The following is a 20,239-nucleotide window of genomic DNA, read 5'->3' on the forward strand; positions in this document are numbered from 1 at the left end:
CATGCCCCCACTGCACCAGTGGGGGTGCCACCTCCCTGGGGCAAATATTGAAAAACATGCAGAGGCTGGACGGTCCATCCCGCAGCCCCGGGGACCGCCACTTCCCCGGGCGAAAATTAAAGATTAAAGGAGGTCCATTGCGAACCCCAGGCCTGGCGACCACCACCTCCGGGGCAATCATAACAGTGGAGGGGAGCCACATGGCCCCCCTTGGGGAGCCACAGGTGGCCCTGGGCCAGCTCCTGCTATGACTCGGGGTGCCCACCCTTGGGACATTGCTGTTTCCTCTGACTTGGTGGGAGCTTTAGCAGCTCCCACCAAGTCAGAGCAAATACTCTGCTTCTAGCAAGCGGAAGCTGTCAAACAGCTCTCGCCCGCAGGAATGAGAGGTTTCCTTTGTTTCCCTGCCTGTACAGATATGGGCAGGGAAACAGAGGAAACAATTGGTTTTGCAGACAGGGAGTTGCATCTTTATCAGCTCCCTGTGTGCAAAAGCAATGCCGGCTCCTGCAGGAGGCAGGGAGCCGGCTGGGACCACTAGGGCCTTGAGGCTTCCCCCACCATCCCATTACACACTGAGTGCCCTGCGGGGCACCAGGGGCAGGTGGCCAGGTCATGGGGGAATGGGGTTTCCAGGGTCGAAATCAGCCAGGCCAGGGCAGCCAGGCAATGGCAAGGGTGCTGCGGGACCCCCCTACCCAAACCTTAAATAATTCTAAAGCCAGGCCTGGGCGGATGACGTCCCTGGGGCCAAAATTGGCCAGGGAAGGGGGCTCATGTGGCCCCCTCCCACAAAAAAATTATAAATATTATAGGGCTGTGGGATGGAGTTCCTGGGGCCAAAATCGGCTGATGGAGGAGGGTGCACAACCCCCCCTCCCAAAAAAGAAAAACATATTAAGGCCAGGCCTGGGCAAGTGTCTTCACTCTGAGATTCCAAAATGAAAAACGATCCGAAATACTTCATGGAGGTGAATGCATCTTTCATTTGTTGGAGCACAATCACACACTCTCACACTCACTCTCACACCCATATAGACCCTTTCACACCCTCTCTCACACCCAGACAGACACTTTTACAGCTACTCTCACACCGAGAGACACCGTCTCACACCTATTCTCACACCCAGAGAGCCAGGCCCTGGGCCAAACTCTCACTGCGTATGACCAAAGGCCGTGTGCAGCACTGGGTTGAGTGGGTAGGAGGGGTCAGCCGCAGGGCCTGACCACAAGCCTGTCCAGTGCAGGTTGGGTGGTTATAGGAGGTTGGCCACAGTGCCTGGCTTCACGCTAGGTCCTGAGGCCAACCCCCGCCACGCACAGCCAGGACATATGGGAACTGTAACTCGCGCCCTCGCCATGCACTGCTAATTACCACAGATATTACAGCAGTCATTACAACTTTTACAATGTTAATAAAAATATTACTGAAACATTAGCAGTCAAATTATTGAAGAAAAAAATGTGCATGGTCGGGGTGCGAATTATAGTTACCTTAGGCCATAAGTTATAGTTACTTGAAATACCTTTAACTATAACTCCTGAATTTCTCTGGTTTTGTGTGAGTAAATTAACTATCATGTCCCTGTCACCATTGTTTTTTAAGTGAATTTAAAATGTGTTTTAATTATGTTTCCTAACTATAACGTTCCTGTAACCTTTGTTTTTTAGTGCATATATATATATATGAGGTTTCAATAATACAAAGACTTAAAAAAAAAAAAAAAATGCATATCTGTTGCGACAAACCTTTCAACCAATAACAGGAAGTCCACAGTAATCAACAATAACTATAATATATAAACATCTATATATATGACATTCTGACAAATGTAGATTTTTTTATATTTGTTTGTGAATTAAATACATTATTTCATCATTCATGTATTTGTTGGATAAATGTTTGTTACTGTATTTTTGTGTATCTTTTTGCAGTTCAAATCATTAACCCCTTCGCTGCCAGGCCTTTTCCCCCTCAGGTGGCAGGCCTTTTTTTGGGGGCTATTTGGGGCAGTTTGTGCTTCGGCCCCATTAACTTTCTGTCCACATAGGCTACACACGCCAAATTTGCATCCTTTTATTCCAACATCCTAAGGATTCTAGAGGTACCCAGAGTTTGTGGGTTCCCCTGGAGGAGACCAAGAAATCAGCCAAAATACAGCAAACATTTAGGTTTTTTTTAAACGGGAAAAACGGGCTGCAGAAGAAGGCTTGTGTTTTTTCCCCTGAAAATGGCATAACAACAAAGGGGTTTGCATTCCGAAAATCACCATCTTCCCAGCTTTCAGGAACAGGCAGATTTGAATCAGAAAAACACATTTTTCAACACAATTTTGGCATTTTGCTGGGACACACCCCATCTACTATTTTTCGTGCTTTCAGCCTCCTTTCAGTTAGTGCAGAAATGGGCATGAAACCAATGCTGGATTCCAGAGAGCTAAACATTTCTAAAAAGTAGACAACATTCTGAATTCAGCAAGGGGTCATTTGTGTAGATCCTACAAGAAAATAACAGCTGAAATAAAAAAAATATTGAAATTGAGGTGAAAAAAAACAGCCATTTCTCTCCACTTTTACTCTGTAACTTTTTCCTGCGATGTCAGATTAAAAAAAAATATCAAATACAAAACTACCTGTTTTTGCGGGGGCATCTGCGTTTTTGGTCCTGGGCTCTGCAGCCATCTAGGGAAATCTACAAAACCCAAACATTTCTGAAAAATAGACACCCAAGGGAGTCCAGGGAGGTGTGACTTGCATGGATCCCCCAGTGTTTTCTTACTCAGAATCCTCAGCAAACCTCAGATTCAGCCAACAAATCACATTTTTCCCACATTTCTGTGTGGTATCACTGCACCGGCACAAATTTCCTACTACCCAACGTTCCCTTCAGTCTCCCGTTAAAAATGATACCTCACTTGTGTAGATGGGCCAAGTGCCTGTGACAGGGAAGAGAAAAGGAATATCAAACATGAGGAGGAACCAAAGCGGGTCCAAAAGGGCAGTTTTAAAAAACCTTTTTTCATGCTGACAAGTGGGGCAGAATTTTTTTCGGTATAGATGCAATAATCCTGGGTGGTGGGAATTTTGTGGATTCCTGCAGATTCCGTAAGGTTCCATCACAAAAATGTGGGAAAAATGTGCGATTTCAAGCAAAGTTGGAGGTTTGCAGGCCATTGTGGGTAAGAAAATGGTGTGGGGTGCATGTGAACCACACCACCCTGGACTCACCCAGATGTTTAGTTTTCAGATGTATCTAGGTATCTTAGATTTTTCTACATGACAGAGTCCAAAAAGTGCAGGCCTCACCATTCCAAGTGGAACGATTTTGAGAGTTAGACAAGCTCTCATGGCCCAATCGTAAAAAATCAAAACCCAAAATAATCAGACGTCCTCTTGCTTGCTGTGGCACAAGATGTTTTAGTGTAGGGGGGGAGCTGAAAGACTGTTACCCCCTTCAGTTGGGGTGGTGGAACAACCATGCCCATACTAGTTGGTAGCCACTACCCCACTATTTTTTTTTATTCCCTGGCATCTAGTAGGCTTTCTGCCCCCCCCCCCCCCCGGGAGTGGATCGGGGGTAATTGCCCCATCTGCCCACTGGTGGGTAGAACAACTTTGTCCCCATTTATGTGGAGTGGGGGTATGGCCATACCCCCATCCTCTTTTTTTTTTAAACAAATCTTCCCTGGTCTCTGGTGGGCTTTCTGCCCCCTTTGGGGGCAGATGGGCCTCACAAAAATAGGCTGAGCTGCCCCCAAGGAGGGCAGAAATGGCCAACAGTAATGTGCCTCTATAGGGAGCGACACTTGCCCGTGGGGCTGCCCCCCAACAAAACACACACCAATCCCCATTATCTAAGTAGTTTCTGCCCCCCTGGGGGAAGATCAGCCTAATAGATAGAGGCCGATCTGCCCCAAAGGGGGTCAGATATGGCCCTAAAATAAATTTGCCCCCCAGGAGAGCAACCCTCACCTAAGGGGTCACTCCCATCTGTGAAAAAGTTTTAAAAAAGTTAAAATCCATGGTGCCTAGTGGTTTCTGCCCCCCCCCCCAGGCAGATCGGCATAATAATAATAAGCTGATCTGCCCCCAAGGGGGGCCAGAAATGGCCTAAAATACATTTGCCCCCCAGGGAACGACTCTTGCCTGAGGGGTTGCTCCCCTTGCGTGAAATTGGCACAAAAAAAATCCTTAGTGTCTTACCCCCCTTGGGAAAGATTGGCCTAAGAAAAATATGCCGATCTGCTTTCAAGGGGGGCTTAAACGGTCTAAAATAATACTGGTTCCTAGGGGAGCGACCCTTCCCTAAAGGGGTCTCTCCCCATCTGTAAAACAAATAAAAATAAAAAGATCACTGGTGCCTGGTGGTTTCTGCCCCCTTTGGGAGCAGAATGGCCTAAAATAAATTTCCCCCCCAGGGGAGCAACCCTTCACCTAAAAAAAATCCCTGGTGTCTAGTTGTTTCTGCCCCCCTTGGGAGCAGATTGGCCTAATAAAAACAGTCTGATCTGACCCCAAGGAGGGCAGAAATGGCCTAAAGACAATATGCCCCCCTGGAGAGTGGCGCTTGCCTAAGGGGTCGCTCTCACATGTAAACAATGAAAGAAAAACAAAAACAAAATGATCCCTGGTGTCAAGAGGTTTCTGCCTCCCTTGGGGGCAGATTGGCCTAATTAAAATAGGCAAATCTGCCCCCGGGGGGCAGAAAAGGCCTAATAATAAAATGCTCCCCAGTGGAGTGATCCTTACTAAAGGGACTGCCCCCCTTTATTGTAAACATAAAATAAACAAAGATCCCTGGTGTCTAGTGGGCATTTCTGCAGCCCAATCGCTACACACTCGGGCTGCAGAAATGCTCAGAGAGACATCAAAGGAAAGGAAAGGCCTTTCCTTTCCTTTGATGCCTCTCCCGCCCCCAGCCCATCGTTAGAAGAGAAATGCAAAGCTGCATTTCTCTTCCGATATGCGCTGGAAGCTGAGCTTCCAGCGTGGTGGGGGTGGCCCCTGATGAGGTCAGCACGCGATCGCGTGCTGATGTCATCAGATGCCACTGGGGGTCGGGGGTGGAAGGAGAAGCGATTCCCCTTCCATCTCTGCGGATGGGAGGGGGGTGCGAGGCTCTCTGGGGAGCGCTAGCGCTTCCCCCCCAGGGCCTATACGTGGACGAGGTGGTTACGTCCCTAGTGCCTGAGCGCCACGGCAGAGGACGTAACCTCCTCATTCTCAGGACCCAAGGGGTTAAAATTGCTTAGGCCAGGGTCCCTGGCTTCCAGTAACGACTACGTGGTGTTCCCTGGTTTCCAATTATCATTCAGTGGGGGTGCCTGAATTACCATAATGATTCAGAGGGAGTCCACAGAAGTCAAGAGATTAAGTACCACTGATCTAAGCTCTTTATATTATTAATATTGGATTACATCATTTTACAGATTACTCCCCAGACACTCAGTGTAAGGCAATAACTTTACTTGCTCTCAAAAATGGCCACATGAATAGCACATCCACCAAAGCCAATCGTATTGCCTAACCTTGTACCACACTCAGGTAACCCTTAATGGTAGCGAGTCCCCTTGATAAACTACAGCACTAGAAAAAAGCGAGAAGTCAAAATATTTCATAATCAAGTAAGCACTGAGCATTAGCCTTCAAACTGATGACTCTTAGATAGTCTGTTGTGCACACCTTTAAAACTCACCATACAGAGTTCTTGTGGTTAGTGAATGCTTTCTGTACGACGTTTGTATTCTTCTTAGTTTCTGCATTAAAAAATATTGCTACAAAAATGCAATTGGAGTGCTTTTCCTACAATAAATTGCAGTTTCATTTTGTAGTTCTGAGCTCTCTTTTCATGGATTATTTTACAATGTGAACACTGAAGGCTGTTCAGGTGTGATTAGAATCATTAAAAACCCTAATGTCAAAGATATTCAAGGGCAGTATGTCAGAATAACAAGAATGAAAACATTGTGCTACAAAAATATCATAGAAAACCGATGTATCTTGAAAAATAAACGCACACGCACATACAGTCAAAGTACATATAGGTTGAGTTAAAAAAGTAAAATGATATTTACCTGTTTATGCATGCTATCACAATATTTTAGCTATGATATTTTTGTGGTTCAATATTTAAATCTTGATAGTCTGGTACTAGACTATATTCAACTTATTTTCCGTGATACTATGCTACAGTTTATAGTACGTAGTTGGTAACAGTTCATAATACAGGACGTCAGATTTAATTGTCAACAAACAGCACTGCCTTTCCACCTGCCTTTTCATGGCAGGGACCCCACCATGAAAAGTCTGGCGGAAAGGGGACTTGTGATCAGCATGGCAGCGCTGAACTCAGCGCCGCCGTGACTGACCATGACTCCGTCCACCGCCTCCCCATTGGGAACCATGATCCAGGCAGTGGCGGCGGTCCCTTGGTGGCTCGAACGCTAGGGTCATAATATGGAAGTCGGACGGCAGGAGTGCAATGGTCCGAAAACACTGTCACACTCGTAATGAGTCCCCTGGACCGAAAATTACATTTTTTTTAAACTAAGAAATATCTCTCTCTCCGGCCCCTCCCCAAGTCTCACTCGACTTTACCAGAGAAGGCTGTGATAATTCCTCTATTTATTAAAGAAATAAAAAGATTTCGTAGTGAAACAAAACGTTTTTAATATTAAAAACAGTTTCTTCCTGAAAACAAAAATAAGGTATTTGTTACGGTAGCACAATGTTTCATTCACCAATCATTAGACCACTAATGACCGATATGAAAATTAACCCACACCTCCTAGGAACAGATGGCTGCTATTTACAGAAGAAAGATTTTAAGATTTAGATCGTCAGTTGTTTGCTGCTGTGCAGAAGGAGCCAGATTATTCAGGCCTGCCTACGGATTGCTTGTCCCCCAAGCCCCTTACCACCCCATCACGCCCCCCCCCCCTCCCCCCACCGCCTCAGACTAGATCAGCTCGGTGATCCAATTAAAAAAAAAAGAGTTTCTGTTTCTACGTACATTTCGGTCTTCTCTGAAAGGAAAAGAAGCAGCCATAGGGTTGTTTAATGCAAGTTCAAACACATTTGTGGTTAGGTTACCATATAACTATTCATGCTCTGAAACTAGTAAATATGAACATACAGTTTTTCTGTAAGCACAAAAATCTGTTCACTCAAAAATGAAACAAGAAATTATGCAACTTTTTCCTGGTGTGTTTTTGTAACTCCTACATGCAAGCACACTCAGTTGCATTAGCTTTTTGCCCATTGTATGCTCCACTGTTAGCATTGTAAAAGATTTTTTTATTACATTTCCCATCATAGCAAAAAGGACCGGTGGCGAGATAGCAAGCAGGGTATTGTGTATTAGTCAAGATTCCACGTCAAACGATATTGATAAAGGGCAGGTGAACCTCATGAGGGGCGGGATCTCAGTCTGCCTTTGTGGGACCACACACTGTATATTTGCCTATACAAACGTAGTGATAAATGAAGCGTGGCTTCGGTGGGAACCATTTTGGAGCGATCTAGATTACAAATCAGTGTACAAAAGGCTAAACGGTTTAAAAATATCACAGTGAGGAACTTACATACATGAGAAAGGTTTCCCTTTCATGTACACACCTGGCACAGGTGTCTTGAATATCTCAGCCTATACTTTCTCCTAGTTGGCACTGCGTGATCCTTCTTGCTCTGTTGTGACCAGCAGGAACCTCCCACAAATGACAATTTTATGTAACGTAAGCAATTTCATATCGAGTCAGTCCCAATACCACCGCAGATAGTTACACACTAGTCAAAAACAATCTTCTTCCTGAAGAGTTTGCAGAAGGGAGGAAGCAAAAGGCAAAACCAATGTGGATGCAGAACCATGGCTTCAGCATCGCTGGACCAAGACATACTTCTTTAAAAACTCTATGTTTCAAGGTCAGAGGTGCGATCATTTTGTTCATGTCTACTACATCTCAGGTCATCACAGTGCCACCATTTCATTCACCTCTGTTTTCAAATCCTGTTTCCCCTTAGCCAGCCGAATCTCTTATCCTCACCCTGTCCCCCTGGCACAGATTTGAAATACAATGCCAATGTGATGCGTCGGGGTAATCCTCACCTCTGAGAGCTGTCACCATCGAATATTTCTTCAACAATCAGCTGTTGACCAGTGGACTTCTTGGAACAGTCGGCAAATTAATTTGACAAACTTGGGCGGGGGTCTTGACGTATTCAGACCTCTCAGTGGTTTCCTCTATGTCGCTTGTGATCACTATGTTTTTTCTTCACCTGAGAGAAGTCTACTGCTTCTTAGGTTCCTGGAGATATTACAGAAAATGAGATTCCTTGTCTTGTCCGGAAGTGGTTGTGCCAATGGAGTGTGTCTGTGCCTTACCCTGTATTCACATAATCATTTTCATCAGGCGCCTATAGTGGACATCTGATGACAATGATTAATCATTTCATCAGATGGAAATAGAGCTGATCATTTTCTATGGCATCTGGGACATTGAGGCCTTTTGTGGCCAGCGCTTAAGTCCATCCTTCTGTCTCAGAAGATATTATATTCAAATCTCTCTATCATGTCCACCATGTTTGTTGCTGCATACTTATGTGTACAAAACAAATTTACTATCAAACGAGAAACACAGCTCGGCTAAGAAACTGCAGGTCATGGGCCCCATCTTCAGAAAAGCATGTACCAACCATTATGCACTTCCTGTTCTAAACCTAACAATACCAAAACAAATCCCTTGTACCACACCGGAAAGACCAAATGTGTATTTATTGAGCCTTTGAAATATTTACTTTTTGTGAGAATATGCATAAAAAAGTACGTTTTTCTATGTGCACTATTATTCCTGTAGTCCTTTGTGTACTTAAAAGGCATGATAACGTTTTATAATGCGCTATGCAATACTTCTGGAATTATCTTACTGATGCCCTCAACTACAAATTATTGTGTATGATAAAGACTCTTAGATTCGCCTCACTGTTGCAAAAGGATGTGTTCTCATACCCACCCTAGTGAAGAAAATAGTTCAATTTATTTGACTGGGAGTCAGACATTGAATTGAAAAAAACCTTTCACTACTTTGTCTTCTACTAATTCTGGAACAAAAGTGACAAATTTAACAGTACATTTTAGTTCTAAAGATGTGCTATAACATCAATGTGCCATATTTTGCTTGGTTCACAATTTTATGACATACATGCCATGGAAGTACATTTTTGCCACACGGGTGTTGACGCTCTGCCCCGAAAGATTTGATAAGTCTAGTGAGTGGAATATTGTAGGTGAAGTGGTCTTCCTACAAACCGTTTCTGTTTTGGTGTGGTTACTGAGAGACAATGTGGGGAGGCAGGCCTTTGGTTGCTAGTCAGGTGTAGTGGAGTGAAAAGATCTGTAAGGTAAAGTGGTACTGAGCTTTGCAGAACTTTTGAAGCAAAAACAATGATTAAATTAAACAAAAGCTTGCTTTCAGGTAAAAAGACTAGTGTTTTTAAATACACCTAAGGTCGTCAGAAAGGTCTGTATTATTTGAGGTGATATTACAGTTCATTAATTGCACTACATCAATTGGTAATCAAACCAATCCAGATATCCTACAGCTCAAACACTGCCCACACCTCACCCAGACCTGGATTTCCAGCATCTACTTGAAGCTCAACCCCACCAAGACTGAGTTCCTGTTATTTGTTATGAACAACAATAATTCAAACCTATCACAATAACATAGACCGAGACAGATTAAAACTTCAACTTTCACCCAAAGCCAAGTCACTTGGATTCATCCTGCACAGTGACCTCACACTTAAGGAAACCATTGCTAGAAAAAACAAAGCAGCTGGTCTGGTATAAGCTCTCAACTAAAGAACTGATACCTGTCCGGGCCGAAAGTGACTTAAGAATTATTGTTCAAGCCCTTCTACATTTGCATCTGAATGGTAGCATCGTCTCCCAGACTCCACACTGATCCTCCTAAGGGTATCCTACACATCATAAGATGTCTCATCCAGGATTTGAAGAAATATAACCACATCACCCCATTGTGATGGATCTTCAATGACTCCCCTTGCTGGCTCACACCATATTCAGAACCAGCTGCATCATACATAAAGCCATTAAAACCATGAGACTGAAGACAAAGAAACCCATCAGGCATTTTCCTTCTATGCCCCCATGATCTGGATCAAAATGTCTGGATGCTTTAACCTTTTGCTCAGAATCCAACTGGAGTGATGCTGTCTCTCACCACATCTATAAATGTTCACTGTTATAAACGGGGTTCTCTAATTGGCAGTGGTTTGCACCCTGTCCAAGTAGGGACCCTCACTCTAGTCAGGGTAAGGGAGCCACAAGGCTAATATAACCTCTGCTTACCCCCTTAGTAACTTGGCTCAAGCAGTCAGGCTCATCTCAGAGGCAATGTGTAAAGTATTTGTAAACACAAACAGTAACACAGAGAAAACACCACAAAAGTGCTCCACACCAGTTTAGAAAAATAGCCAATATTAATCTGAGCAAACAAAGACCAAAACGATAAAAATCCAACACACATAAACATAAACAAAGATATCACTTTTAAAAGATGAAATGTAATTGTAGTTTCTTGAAATTAATTAAGTGCTTGACTGAGGCAAAGTACCTGAGATGCATCGAAAACAAAGATGATGCAGGCCACAGAGGAGGTGATGCATCAAAAGAATGGAGATGTGTCAGTTCCCTACCGTTGCAGGGGAGGTGATGCGTTGGTTCCTTACTGTTAGGCATGGGAGGTGATGCTTCAGTTGTGGCACGAAGCATTGGTTCCTTACTGCGGTGTGGTGCCGATGAAGAAAATGGTGTCCAGGGATGATCTTCGATGATGCATTCGAAAGTCAAGCGAGTTGCATCGATCTCACCGCGATGAAGCGGCCTGCGTCGGAGTCAGGGTGGTGCATCACAGACTTTGGTGATGCGGTGCTCGAAACTCATGCAGGAGCGGTTCTTCTGATGCACTATGATGGAAAGCTAAGACCTGCATTGAAAACCGCGGTCAATGCGTCAAGCGGGGACACATTGCGGGCAGCGGCAATGCATTGAATCTTTAGGGCGATGCGTTGGTTTGGAACGACACTGTGAGTTGATGCGTGGATTTTATTCTTGTAGCACCAAAGCCTCCTTTAAGGACTCAGAACTGGATTTAGCACCACTTAACAGGACAGGGCTCTCAGCAGAGGAGCCCAGGTGCTGGCAGATTAAGTCTTTGATGTCCCTGAGACTTCTTAACAGGAGGCAAACTCAACTCAAGCCCTCAAAGAACCTTGGAAATCAGGATGTAGAAAGCAAAGGTCAGTACTATCACTCCCAGGACAAAAGCAGCAAGCAGAAGGCCAGCACAACACAGCAACAAGCGGAGTGGCAGTCCCTCCTACAGCTTCCAGCTCTTCTTCCTGGCAGAATGTCGTAAGTCCAGAAGTGTTCCAGCTATGTGGTGTGAGAGGTCCAGTACTTATACCGATTTCTATCTTTAAAGCAGGCAAACTTCAAAGACAAGTCGTTGTAGTGCACAAGACCCTGACTTTCCCTGTCCTGGCTCCAGACACACTCCGGGGGGTTAGAGATTGCTTTGTGTGAGGACAAGCAAAGCCCTATTCAGAGGCAGTTGTCAGCTCCTCCCACCACTCTAGCTCAAGAAGACCAATTAGCCTGGTGATGGGCCATCAGGATATGAAGGACACACCTTAGCTCCCTTTGTGTTACTGTTTAGAGTGAATACACAAACAGCCTAACTGACGTGGATTCAGCAGACAGGCAGAGGCAAAGCATGGTTAAGCAAGAAAATGTCCACTTTGTAAAGCATTTTGACAGATGCTGGGATGTTGTTACAGTTCCAGGATAAAGAGATGAAAAATACCTGGTGTCTTGCTTTTCCTTTATTACACTTCTTAGTCCGCATTCTGGTGGTGTCCTGGCTGTGGGAAACATCCTAAACAACGTGTCCTGAACAATGTGGACATTTCCCATGCAAGCAGAACAACACTTGTCTGAACAACAACTGCCTTTTTCTTTGCCTTAACAACGCATGTGCCAAACCATGCTTATGAGTGGTTAAGACAGAGAAAAGGCAGAGATCAGTCTAGTTGATCGGGAGAGGATGTGGTGAGGTAAGTGGGCCTGGGGCAGGTTTGGGAGTCGTTTTTAGGGGTGGGGTGGTTTAAGGGCTTACGGAGGGTGGGGCTTTTGGGGTAAATTTTTTTTAGGGACTGGTGTGAGAAGGTTTGGGAACTTTATTTTTTAGGGCTTATGGGGTAGTTTATTTTTTAGGGGTGGGGTTGGGGGCGGGGTAGTTTTTTTTTAGGGGCGGGAAGGTTCAAGGAAGGGCGGGAGGAGAGGAGGAAGGATCGGGAGAGGATGTAGTAGGTAAGTGGGGCTGGGGCTGAGGCAGGGTTTGGGGAAGTAGTTTTTAGGGGTGGTGGGTGGATTTAGTGCTTAGGGTGGGTGGGGGTCGGGGTAGTTTATATTTTAGAGGCAAGGGTTTGGGGAAGTTTATTTTTTAGGGCTTAGGGTAGTTTATTTTTTAGGGGGGTTGTGGTGGGCGGAGAAGTTTAATTTTTTAGGGGTGGGGTGGTTAAAGCTAGGGCGGGAGGAGAGAGGAGAGGAGAGGAGGAAGGATCAGGAGAGGACATGGTGAGGTAAGTGAGGTTGGGTAGGGTTTGGTAATAGTTTTTAACGGTCGAGTGGATTAGGGCTTAGGGTGGGGGGACTCGGGTAGTCTATTTGTTAGGGACGAGGTGGAAGGGTTTGTGGTAGTTTATTTTTTAGGGCTTAGGCTGGGTGGAGGCAGGTAGTTTACTTATTAGGGGTGGGGGAATTTTTAGGGCTCAGGGCGGGTGGGGAGTGTCGGGTAGTTTATGTTTTAGGGGGAGTGGGACCAGGGGTACTTTTTTTAGGGCTTAGGGTGGGTGGGGCTTTTCAGGGAAGTTAAGTCATTAGGGGTGGGGAAGGTTTTAGAGCTCAAGGCAAGTGGGGGTGTTGGAGTCATTTAGTTTTTAGGGGCAGGGATTGGGGTAGTTTTTTTTAGGGCTTTGGGTGGGTGGGGGCTGGTGTAGTTTAGTTATTAGGGGTGGGGGAAGGTTTTAGGGATCAGGGAGGGTGGGGGGTGTCAGGGTAGTTTACCTATTAGGGGTGGGGTAGTTTTGGGCCTCAGGGCAGGTGGGGAAGGTTGGAGCTTGTCTGCAAGAGAAGCAGAGGTGCTGGTTGTGACAGCTTTGTAAATGATCCATGCCTAATCTTCTAAATGATGACAACTGAGCAGCTCTAATTCTCCAAACATGTATACTGCAAAATAAAACAGAGTAGATCAAGGCATTTTGATTAAGCAACTCAGTGAAGGGCAGTGCCATAAAATAGATTCAATCATCCTATAGGCTCTTTAAAAAAAACTAGAAACGTGCCAACCAGTATGCCTATAGGTTCCTCTCCGGCTTGTTAACATATATATGTGCGGATGGACATAGGAGATTGAACTGCATCAGTGGCAGTTCCGGCTGTATGAAGATGATGTTTGGATCTACACCATCTGCAGCATGAACCAGGGAACCATGTGAACATCATGGAAAGTCTGTACCAAACCTACTGCTGGATGAAGAAACAATACCTCTGCACTTTGGTTCTCATGAGGAGCTGCCCAGAGCAGTATCTCCTCCGTAAAAATTTGCTCTAGACAACTACAGATGTTGTGATGTCTTCGGGCCCATAATTAGCAAGTCCTCAAACTCCGGACCAGATAATTACGGATCTGGAGATACCTGACCTGGAACCAACAGCTGCAGGGGCTGCAGACAGCAGCTGTGCTTGGCCTCCACCCTGCTGCGGCATATTTCAGTGAGAAGCAGAAGCATCTACCCCCAGCTGAACAAAAATAATACTTTCTCTCCTGTCACCCCAGCCTTCCTCTGCTGGCCCACGAGCAAGAGACCCCCTGCCCCACCACCCTCTCTCTCCCCCCCCGAGCTTTTGCCACTTGCTCCACCTATGCCCATTGTTTCCCCTGTAAAGGGGAAAAGTGTGGAATTTGACCCTATATCACAGGGCCTGAATGTTATTCCCCAAGCCCAGAAAATCAATTTGTAATCCCCATTAACGCGCAGAATCGTTAATTGTGGTCCTGGTATCACCCTGTGGAATTAAGGTGGAACTTGGAATGATAGCTAGGAGTTCAAAGTTGACGTGCCAGTATTAAATGGAATTTAAATGGAATTGAATATAAGATAGAACCATTGGTCCAATGAATTCTGCAGCATACATAGGCAGAGCAAAACGCCATGAATGAGTGTTTATGTGCAGGAAGGTGGAATCATTAAATAATGACGATTTGCTACTTCTATGTATGCTGCATTGTGCAGCACACATAGAAGTGCCAAATCGCCATTGTAGATTATGTGCAGGAAGGAATACCGTCCTGCATTGGCGCTGGCAGCTAAGTTTAGCGCCGGCGCTAGGGGAAACACAGGGGTGCACTGTATTTTTGTAAATATGGCACATCCCTGAGTTTCAGAACTGATGCAGCGTGGCACCACGCTGCACCAGTTCCTTGTAAATCTGGTCCTAAGATTTGTCTGAATTTAGCTGAAGACAACTACTGTGCATCCATCCGCCTACTGCCGACAGACATCCATGAACATTTTTAGTATTAGCATTGTCTAGTGAAATGCAAGCATAAGCTGGGTGTCATCTGCAAAGGATGTTATATTGAAACCCCATTGCAGCACAACAGAAGCCAGTGGTGCCAAATATATATATTAAACAGGGTAGGGATAAGCATTAATCTGGGTATTCACCATGGCTTCTAGCATTTTCCCCATTGCTGGTAGTAATGAAATGGTTCCGTAATTACTCAAGTTTGATGGATTCGCATTTGTCTTTTTCAATATAGGCCTGAATAGGGCTTTCTACCACACATTTGAATATTTGCCTTGCATGAGTGACATTAAATAAAGACTTGACAAAGCCATTTAGGGAGGATGCTCCCCTGGAAAGAATATAAAGGGGACAGACATGTAGTGGGGATCCTGATTTAAGTTTTTGAATAGCTGCTTTCGACTCTTCCCAAGATATATGTTTAAATGTTGTTTGCAAGGAACCAGTGCTCTTTACGTCGAAAGATGTTTGGATCTGAGTCCTTGACCATTCAAAGCTTGAATAGATCTCTTCTACTTTTTTCCTGGAAGAATAAAGCTAGATTAGCCACAAGGGATTGAAATGCAAGAGTCTTTCGTTTTGCTGTGTTTGGACCTATAAACGATTAAAAAGTATACTCTCATCAGTCAAAGCTCTAATTCATATCATTAAGAATTTGGATGTACTTGTTGAATAATATCTCGCCTTCTGTCCCCAAATGAAGACACTATGCAAAGACAGCAACGTCCAATTACATGTGCTCAGACAATCCCCTCTACCTCTGCAAACTAATCAATGGCTGCAGCTCAGCTGACCTCTAGTCAATGCCTTGCTACACAACTACAACACAATCTACACATCCCTGCCCGAATATTCATGGAAAGGCTTACGTGATCCCAGAAACTCTCAACCAGACTGATCAGTTAAGAACAGCACATGATCTGCATAGGCCGATACTTTTTGGGGTCCAGAAGGGAAAGGGATCCCTTTCATTTTAGTATTACTTCTGATGGCAACTAGGAAGGGTTAAAGTTTTAAAATAAGTAGAAGTGGGGATTGTGCCTTGTCTCAGTATAAAGGGGTTTGAGAGGGAGCTCTTAATGCAAACATTCGCTTGGAGATTGGAGTAAAGAAAAAGGACCATGACAACAGTAGTGGCATTAATTCCCAAACCTTGGCTTTTGCCAGTGTTGGCAAAATGGAGAAATAGTGCATGAAGAGGGTCCTTGAGATTACATATCCAGGATTTATAAAAGTTGGCAGGGAAGGCACCCTGTCCTGTTGCTTTCCCAGATTTGCGTGAGTTGATAGCTTTACAAATTTCCACTTGGGTGATTTCTTTATTTCGGTTGAATCTAGCATCTAAATCTAATGAGGGCAACTGAAAGCTATCTACATATGATTTGCATTCAACTAAGTCAATGACTTTGTTGGGGCTGTAGCGTTTCGTAGAAGGATTTAAAAGCCTCAAGAGTTGTTTTCTGAGAGGTTTGATTCATGCCCTTGTTGTCTTTATTACCTGGGATTGAGCTTTTGTTCTTGACATATTTGAGATAAATAGCTATGAAATGTCATTCTGAATCCTTTTCACAGAGTCTTTCTACTTTTGTTTAGCAGTCACTCATTTGTAAGCCAGTTCAGTCAAAGTTTTGTTGTAGTTATATTTCAGTTTTTTTTCATATGATTCAGTTTGGATTTTAGCTTTTTTATTTTTCATTCCAAGTGAGGTGGGCTTTATTTCTATTGAGCCATTACACTCATTATTGAGCGTCCCAAATTATTTTGGGGAGACTTCATTATTTGGGTTATCCTTTATGAATAGGTCAATGTCTCTGCCTATTTTATTTAGAAATTCCTCATCATGCAGGAGGATATTATGCATTCTCCATTGTGTCGCTCCTACTGGACGGGTCTCTACTAAAAGGTCCATCGAGATACAAGCACGGTCTGAAATCCGAATGGGTTCAATCACCGGGCTGGAGCTAAATTGGAGGTTTTGAGGTAGTTAATCCTCGAGTATAAGTCATGAGGGTTAGAATAGAAGGTAAAGTCAGTAGTCATGGGATTATGGATACACCAGACATCCCATAACTTATGAGTATATGTTTAACATTTGTGCATGTGATAAAATGGCTCTAAATTTAAATTTAGATAGCCAATCCAGATTCGCATCCTCTGGCAAAGTCACCACCTCAGATAAATGAACCCAGTTTAGGTAAGTTTGACAACACTTTATTTAGGGAGATCAAGAAGCCCAGATGTCAATATTTGGGGCATAAATATCAGTGAAATAGAATTCCACATTGACCTTTTTAGCTGTTAGGATAAACAAGCAACCTTGATTATCATATTGTTGCCCTAAGATTATATTACATTTCTTTGAAATCAGAGTGAGAACACTATGTTTCATTTTAAGGGATGGAGAGGCAAAACCATCCGCAATCCAATTGGAGTATAGTTAATTAGTTTCTCTAGGACCACTTCTAGTCTCCTGTAATAGAATGATGTTGCAGTGCAGCTTCTCAAAATAGTCAATTATTTTATTTCTTGTCATTAGATGATTGAATCCCTTATTGTTTACAGAGTATATTTTAATGGAATTTCATGGAATGACTAGAAAGAATAGATGAGGGTTAGCACTACAGGTGACCAGTATGTACTTGTATTGATGTAAGCATCATGGTAGAGAGTCACTTCTTATTCTCTAGGTGGAGGTCCATCCTTCTCTTGACCTCAATAAAGTCAAGAACACTCTGTTGCAAGTCACTCACGGAGAATGAATGGAAAACAGGGATAGACAATAGAGGAGGAAGGTGACAGGAGAAAGGTAGACGGGAAGAGGAGAGAGGAGGGGAAAGGTAATCATATAAAGGTATAGTGATGAAAACAGACCCCACAACCCCTTCCCCATACGAGAACTGAAAAACTCACAAATCATTCCGCCATGAAAGATACAGAAGTGGAAACCACACGCTACCACTCAAGGAACTGTCTCCCTGGGAGACTTAGGACTCTAAGAATACTGCAATGAGGCAACCCATACACCTGTGTGCTCCCCTAAGAACGATCCGGCCAAGAGAAGCAAATCACATGAAAAGTTGAGTAAATAGTTTTCAAAGTGGCAGATGCAGATAACCATGTTAGTAGTGTAGACAAACAAGGGGTGTATGCATTAAGGTGCATTGCAGCTGATAAAGTAAAACCCTGATCAAAAATTTAGATAATATATTTTGAAGTTGTTGGAGACTTCTTGGGTTTGTGAAGCAAGTTCAGCTAGGAGAAACCAATCTAAACAGGTAGTCAATTAGCAATGGACAAGCAATAGTGATACTTAATATAGCATATTTTGACAGGCCACCCATAAACAGCAGGCAAAGCATATGTGACCAGTCAAAGTAGTGCAGTCACACAGGTCAGCAGGATAGGTGATCAGATGACATTATCTTATTCAGATATGTTTGAGATAAAAGTTTGCAGGGTCATCGAAGAATCTTGATCTTTCTTCCTATTTTTCTATGCATGCGACCTAAAAACATGAGAGACCTGCAAAGGAAAATGGAATGGAGAGGTCTCCAAGATATTTCCTGAGGACCTTCCTTCTGGCAACAGCTTCTTTAGCATAGTCTTGTGCAATCCCTATCTCTGCACAGTTACACATAATGGCTGTCATTATAGCCACAGGTGCCATAAGACCACCAGTGCTGGCGATCTTCCGCCCACCATATTACAAGTACTGCTGGATTTCCGCCACATTTTGGGTGGAAATCGAACAGTTGTGCTGGCGGGTGGAGGCGCTGGGGCAGTGCCACCACAGGCCCGTCCCGCCAAAAGGACTCAGCCAGCCGTATTATGACCTGTACTTCGAGAGGGGGTGGGGGCGCTGTACCTGGAGGGGGCACTGTACCTGGAGGGGGTTGCGGGTGGGGAGAGGGGGTTTGGGGGGGAGAGTCATCTGCCGTTGATAGGGAAGAAATTCCCTGTCACCGGTAGCCTTTCCGCTCCAGGGTTTTCGTGGCGGTGCTACCACTGCGGAAATCCTGGTGGAAAGGTTGCTCCTAATACTGCCAGCGGTCTTGTGTGGACCGCCGGGTCAGAGATGCTCATCTCCAGCCCAGCGGCTTCAACCACCCTGGCGGTATGAGCGGAGATGTGGCTGGTTGGCGGAGGCCAACCCGCCACACTCATAATGTGGCTGTTGGCGGTGATACCACCACCGTGGCCCTGGTGGTAAGTAGACCGCCAGGGTCATAATGAGGGCCAATGACTTGTTTCTTTTTGATCTAGGAAAGCATTTCATCAATGTGTCTGTAACACAAAGGTCTGAAAATCATCATCCTCAGTTGTTTTGAATGATTAGAGGCATTCATCAGTGCCTGCCCGGGTGGTATCCTGTGGGCTCTCTTGATTTTAAAGGGTTTATAGAAATTCAAACCCAGCATTTGTGAGATTCATGCCTCTAGGACTTCTGTGCAGGAGTTAGCTCCATTTTCTGTACCTTCTGGGAGTCCCAAAGATTATTAGGTTACTCCTGTGGTTTGTGTCCTCCAATTCAGTGACATCTCTTGTTAATAAAGTCACTTTGAGAATTTCACTCTATTGTCCTCCAACAAAACAATTCTCGATTCCGGTTCCGGTTTGTTAAGACATTGAGGTTGAGGTGATGTTTGATTTTGTCCACTGAGCAAGTTCATGCAAGGCCGCTAGCGTTTGAAGGTAGAATTTCATCTTGGCATTTGAGTCTGATTTAGTTTTTATGGGAGATTCTGAAATTGGAGGATCAGATGTAGATCTCTTTTGACCTCGTTTGAGATCTTTGGGGTCCTTGGGCTCTTTCCCTTTGTGACCTGCGCTACTGAAGGATATAACAAGCACTTTCATGGGTTTAGTATAAGTAAGTCACTTATGGCCTCCCGCAAAGGTAATATCCATGTTAAGGATAGAGCTTGGCCATGTCAGGTCCAACACATCTGTAAGGGACTTGGTTTGACTGGTTCGGATGATCCAAAGCAACAAGGTTATAGCATAATGCCTTAGCCTGTTTCAGCCTGACTCCATGTAGAAATGAGAATAGCAAGCACAGCAGTAACTGCTGGGGATTCAGGAATCTAAAACATAATTCAGAAGGCCGAGTAATCTGAGTGGTGAGTCACTGATTAAAGCCCACTGGAAAGTCTGGGGCAAGTCCCATGAAAATAAGAGGCTCTATGAATCTTCTGATCTGTGCATGCCTCATATAATGCATGCAGGGTAATACATTGCAGGTCCGCGAAGAGCTTGATTGAGATTAATTTATTGGACTGTAAAATTTCTTAACAACAGGGATAGTGCACGAGGAGATCAGCTCTGAGCGGGCAACTTGCTTGGGCGCTAGCCGCGCTCCCCATTTCTTTAGTGTCTTCGAGTGTCTTCAATGTGTGGCTTCGTTCAGGATTGAACTCAATACTTTTATTGTCATTTTTAGGTCTACAGAGGTCACTTAATCAGTCAGATGAACCCAATTAGAGAAGGGCATCCGTTGTTTTTTTTCTTTCCTTTGTGTTGTTTAGTTCTTTACAATAATAAGAAAAAGTAACAGTTTTCATGTTTTCA

The sequence above is a fragment of the Pleurodeles waltl genome, chromosome 4_1, assembly GCF_031143425.1.
Source record: "Pleurodeles waltl isolate 20211129_DDA chromosome 4_1, aPleWal1.hap1.20221129, whole genome shotgun sequence".
Lineage (NCBI taxonomy): Eukaryota > Metazoa > Chordata > Amphibia > Caudata > Salamandridae > Pleurodeles > Pleurodeles waltl.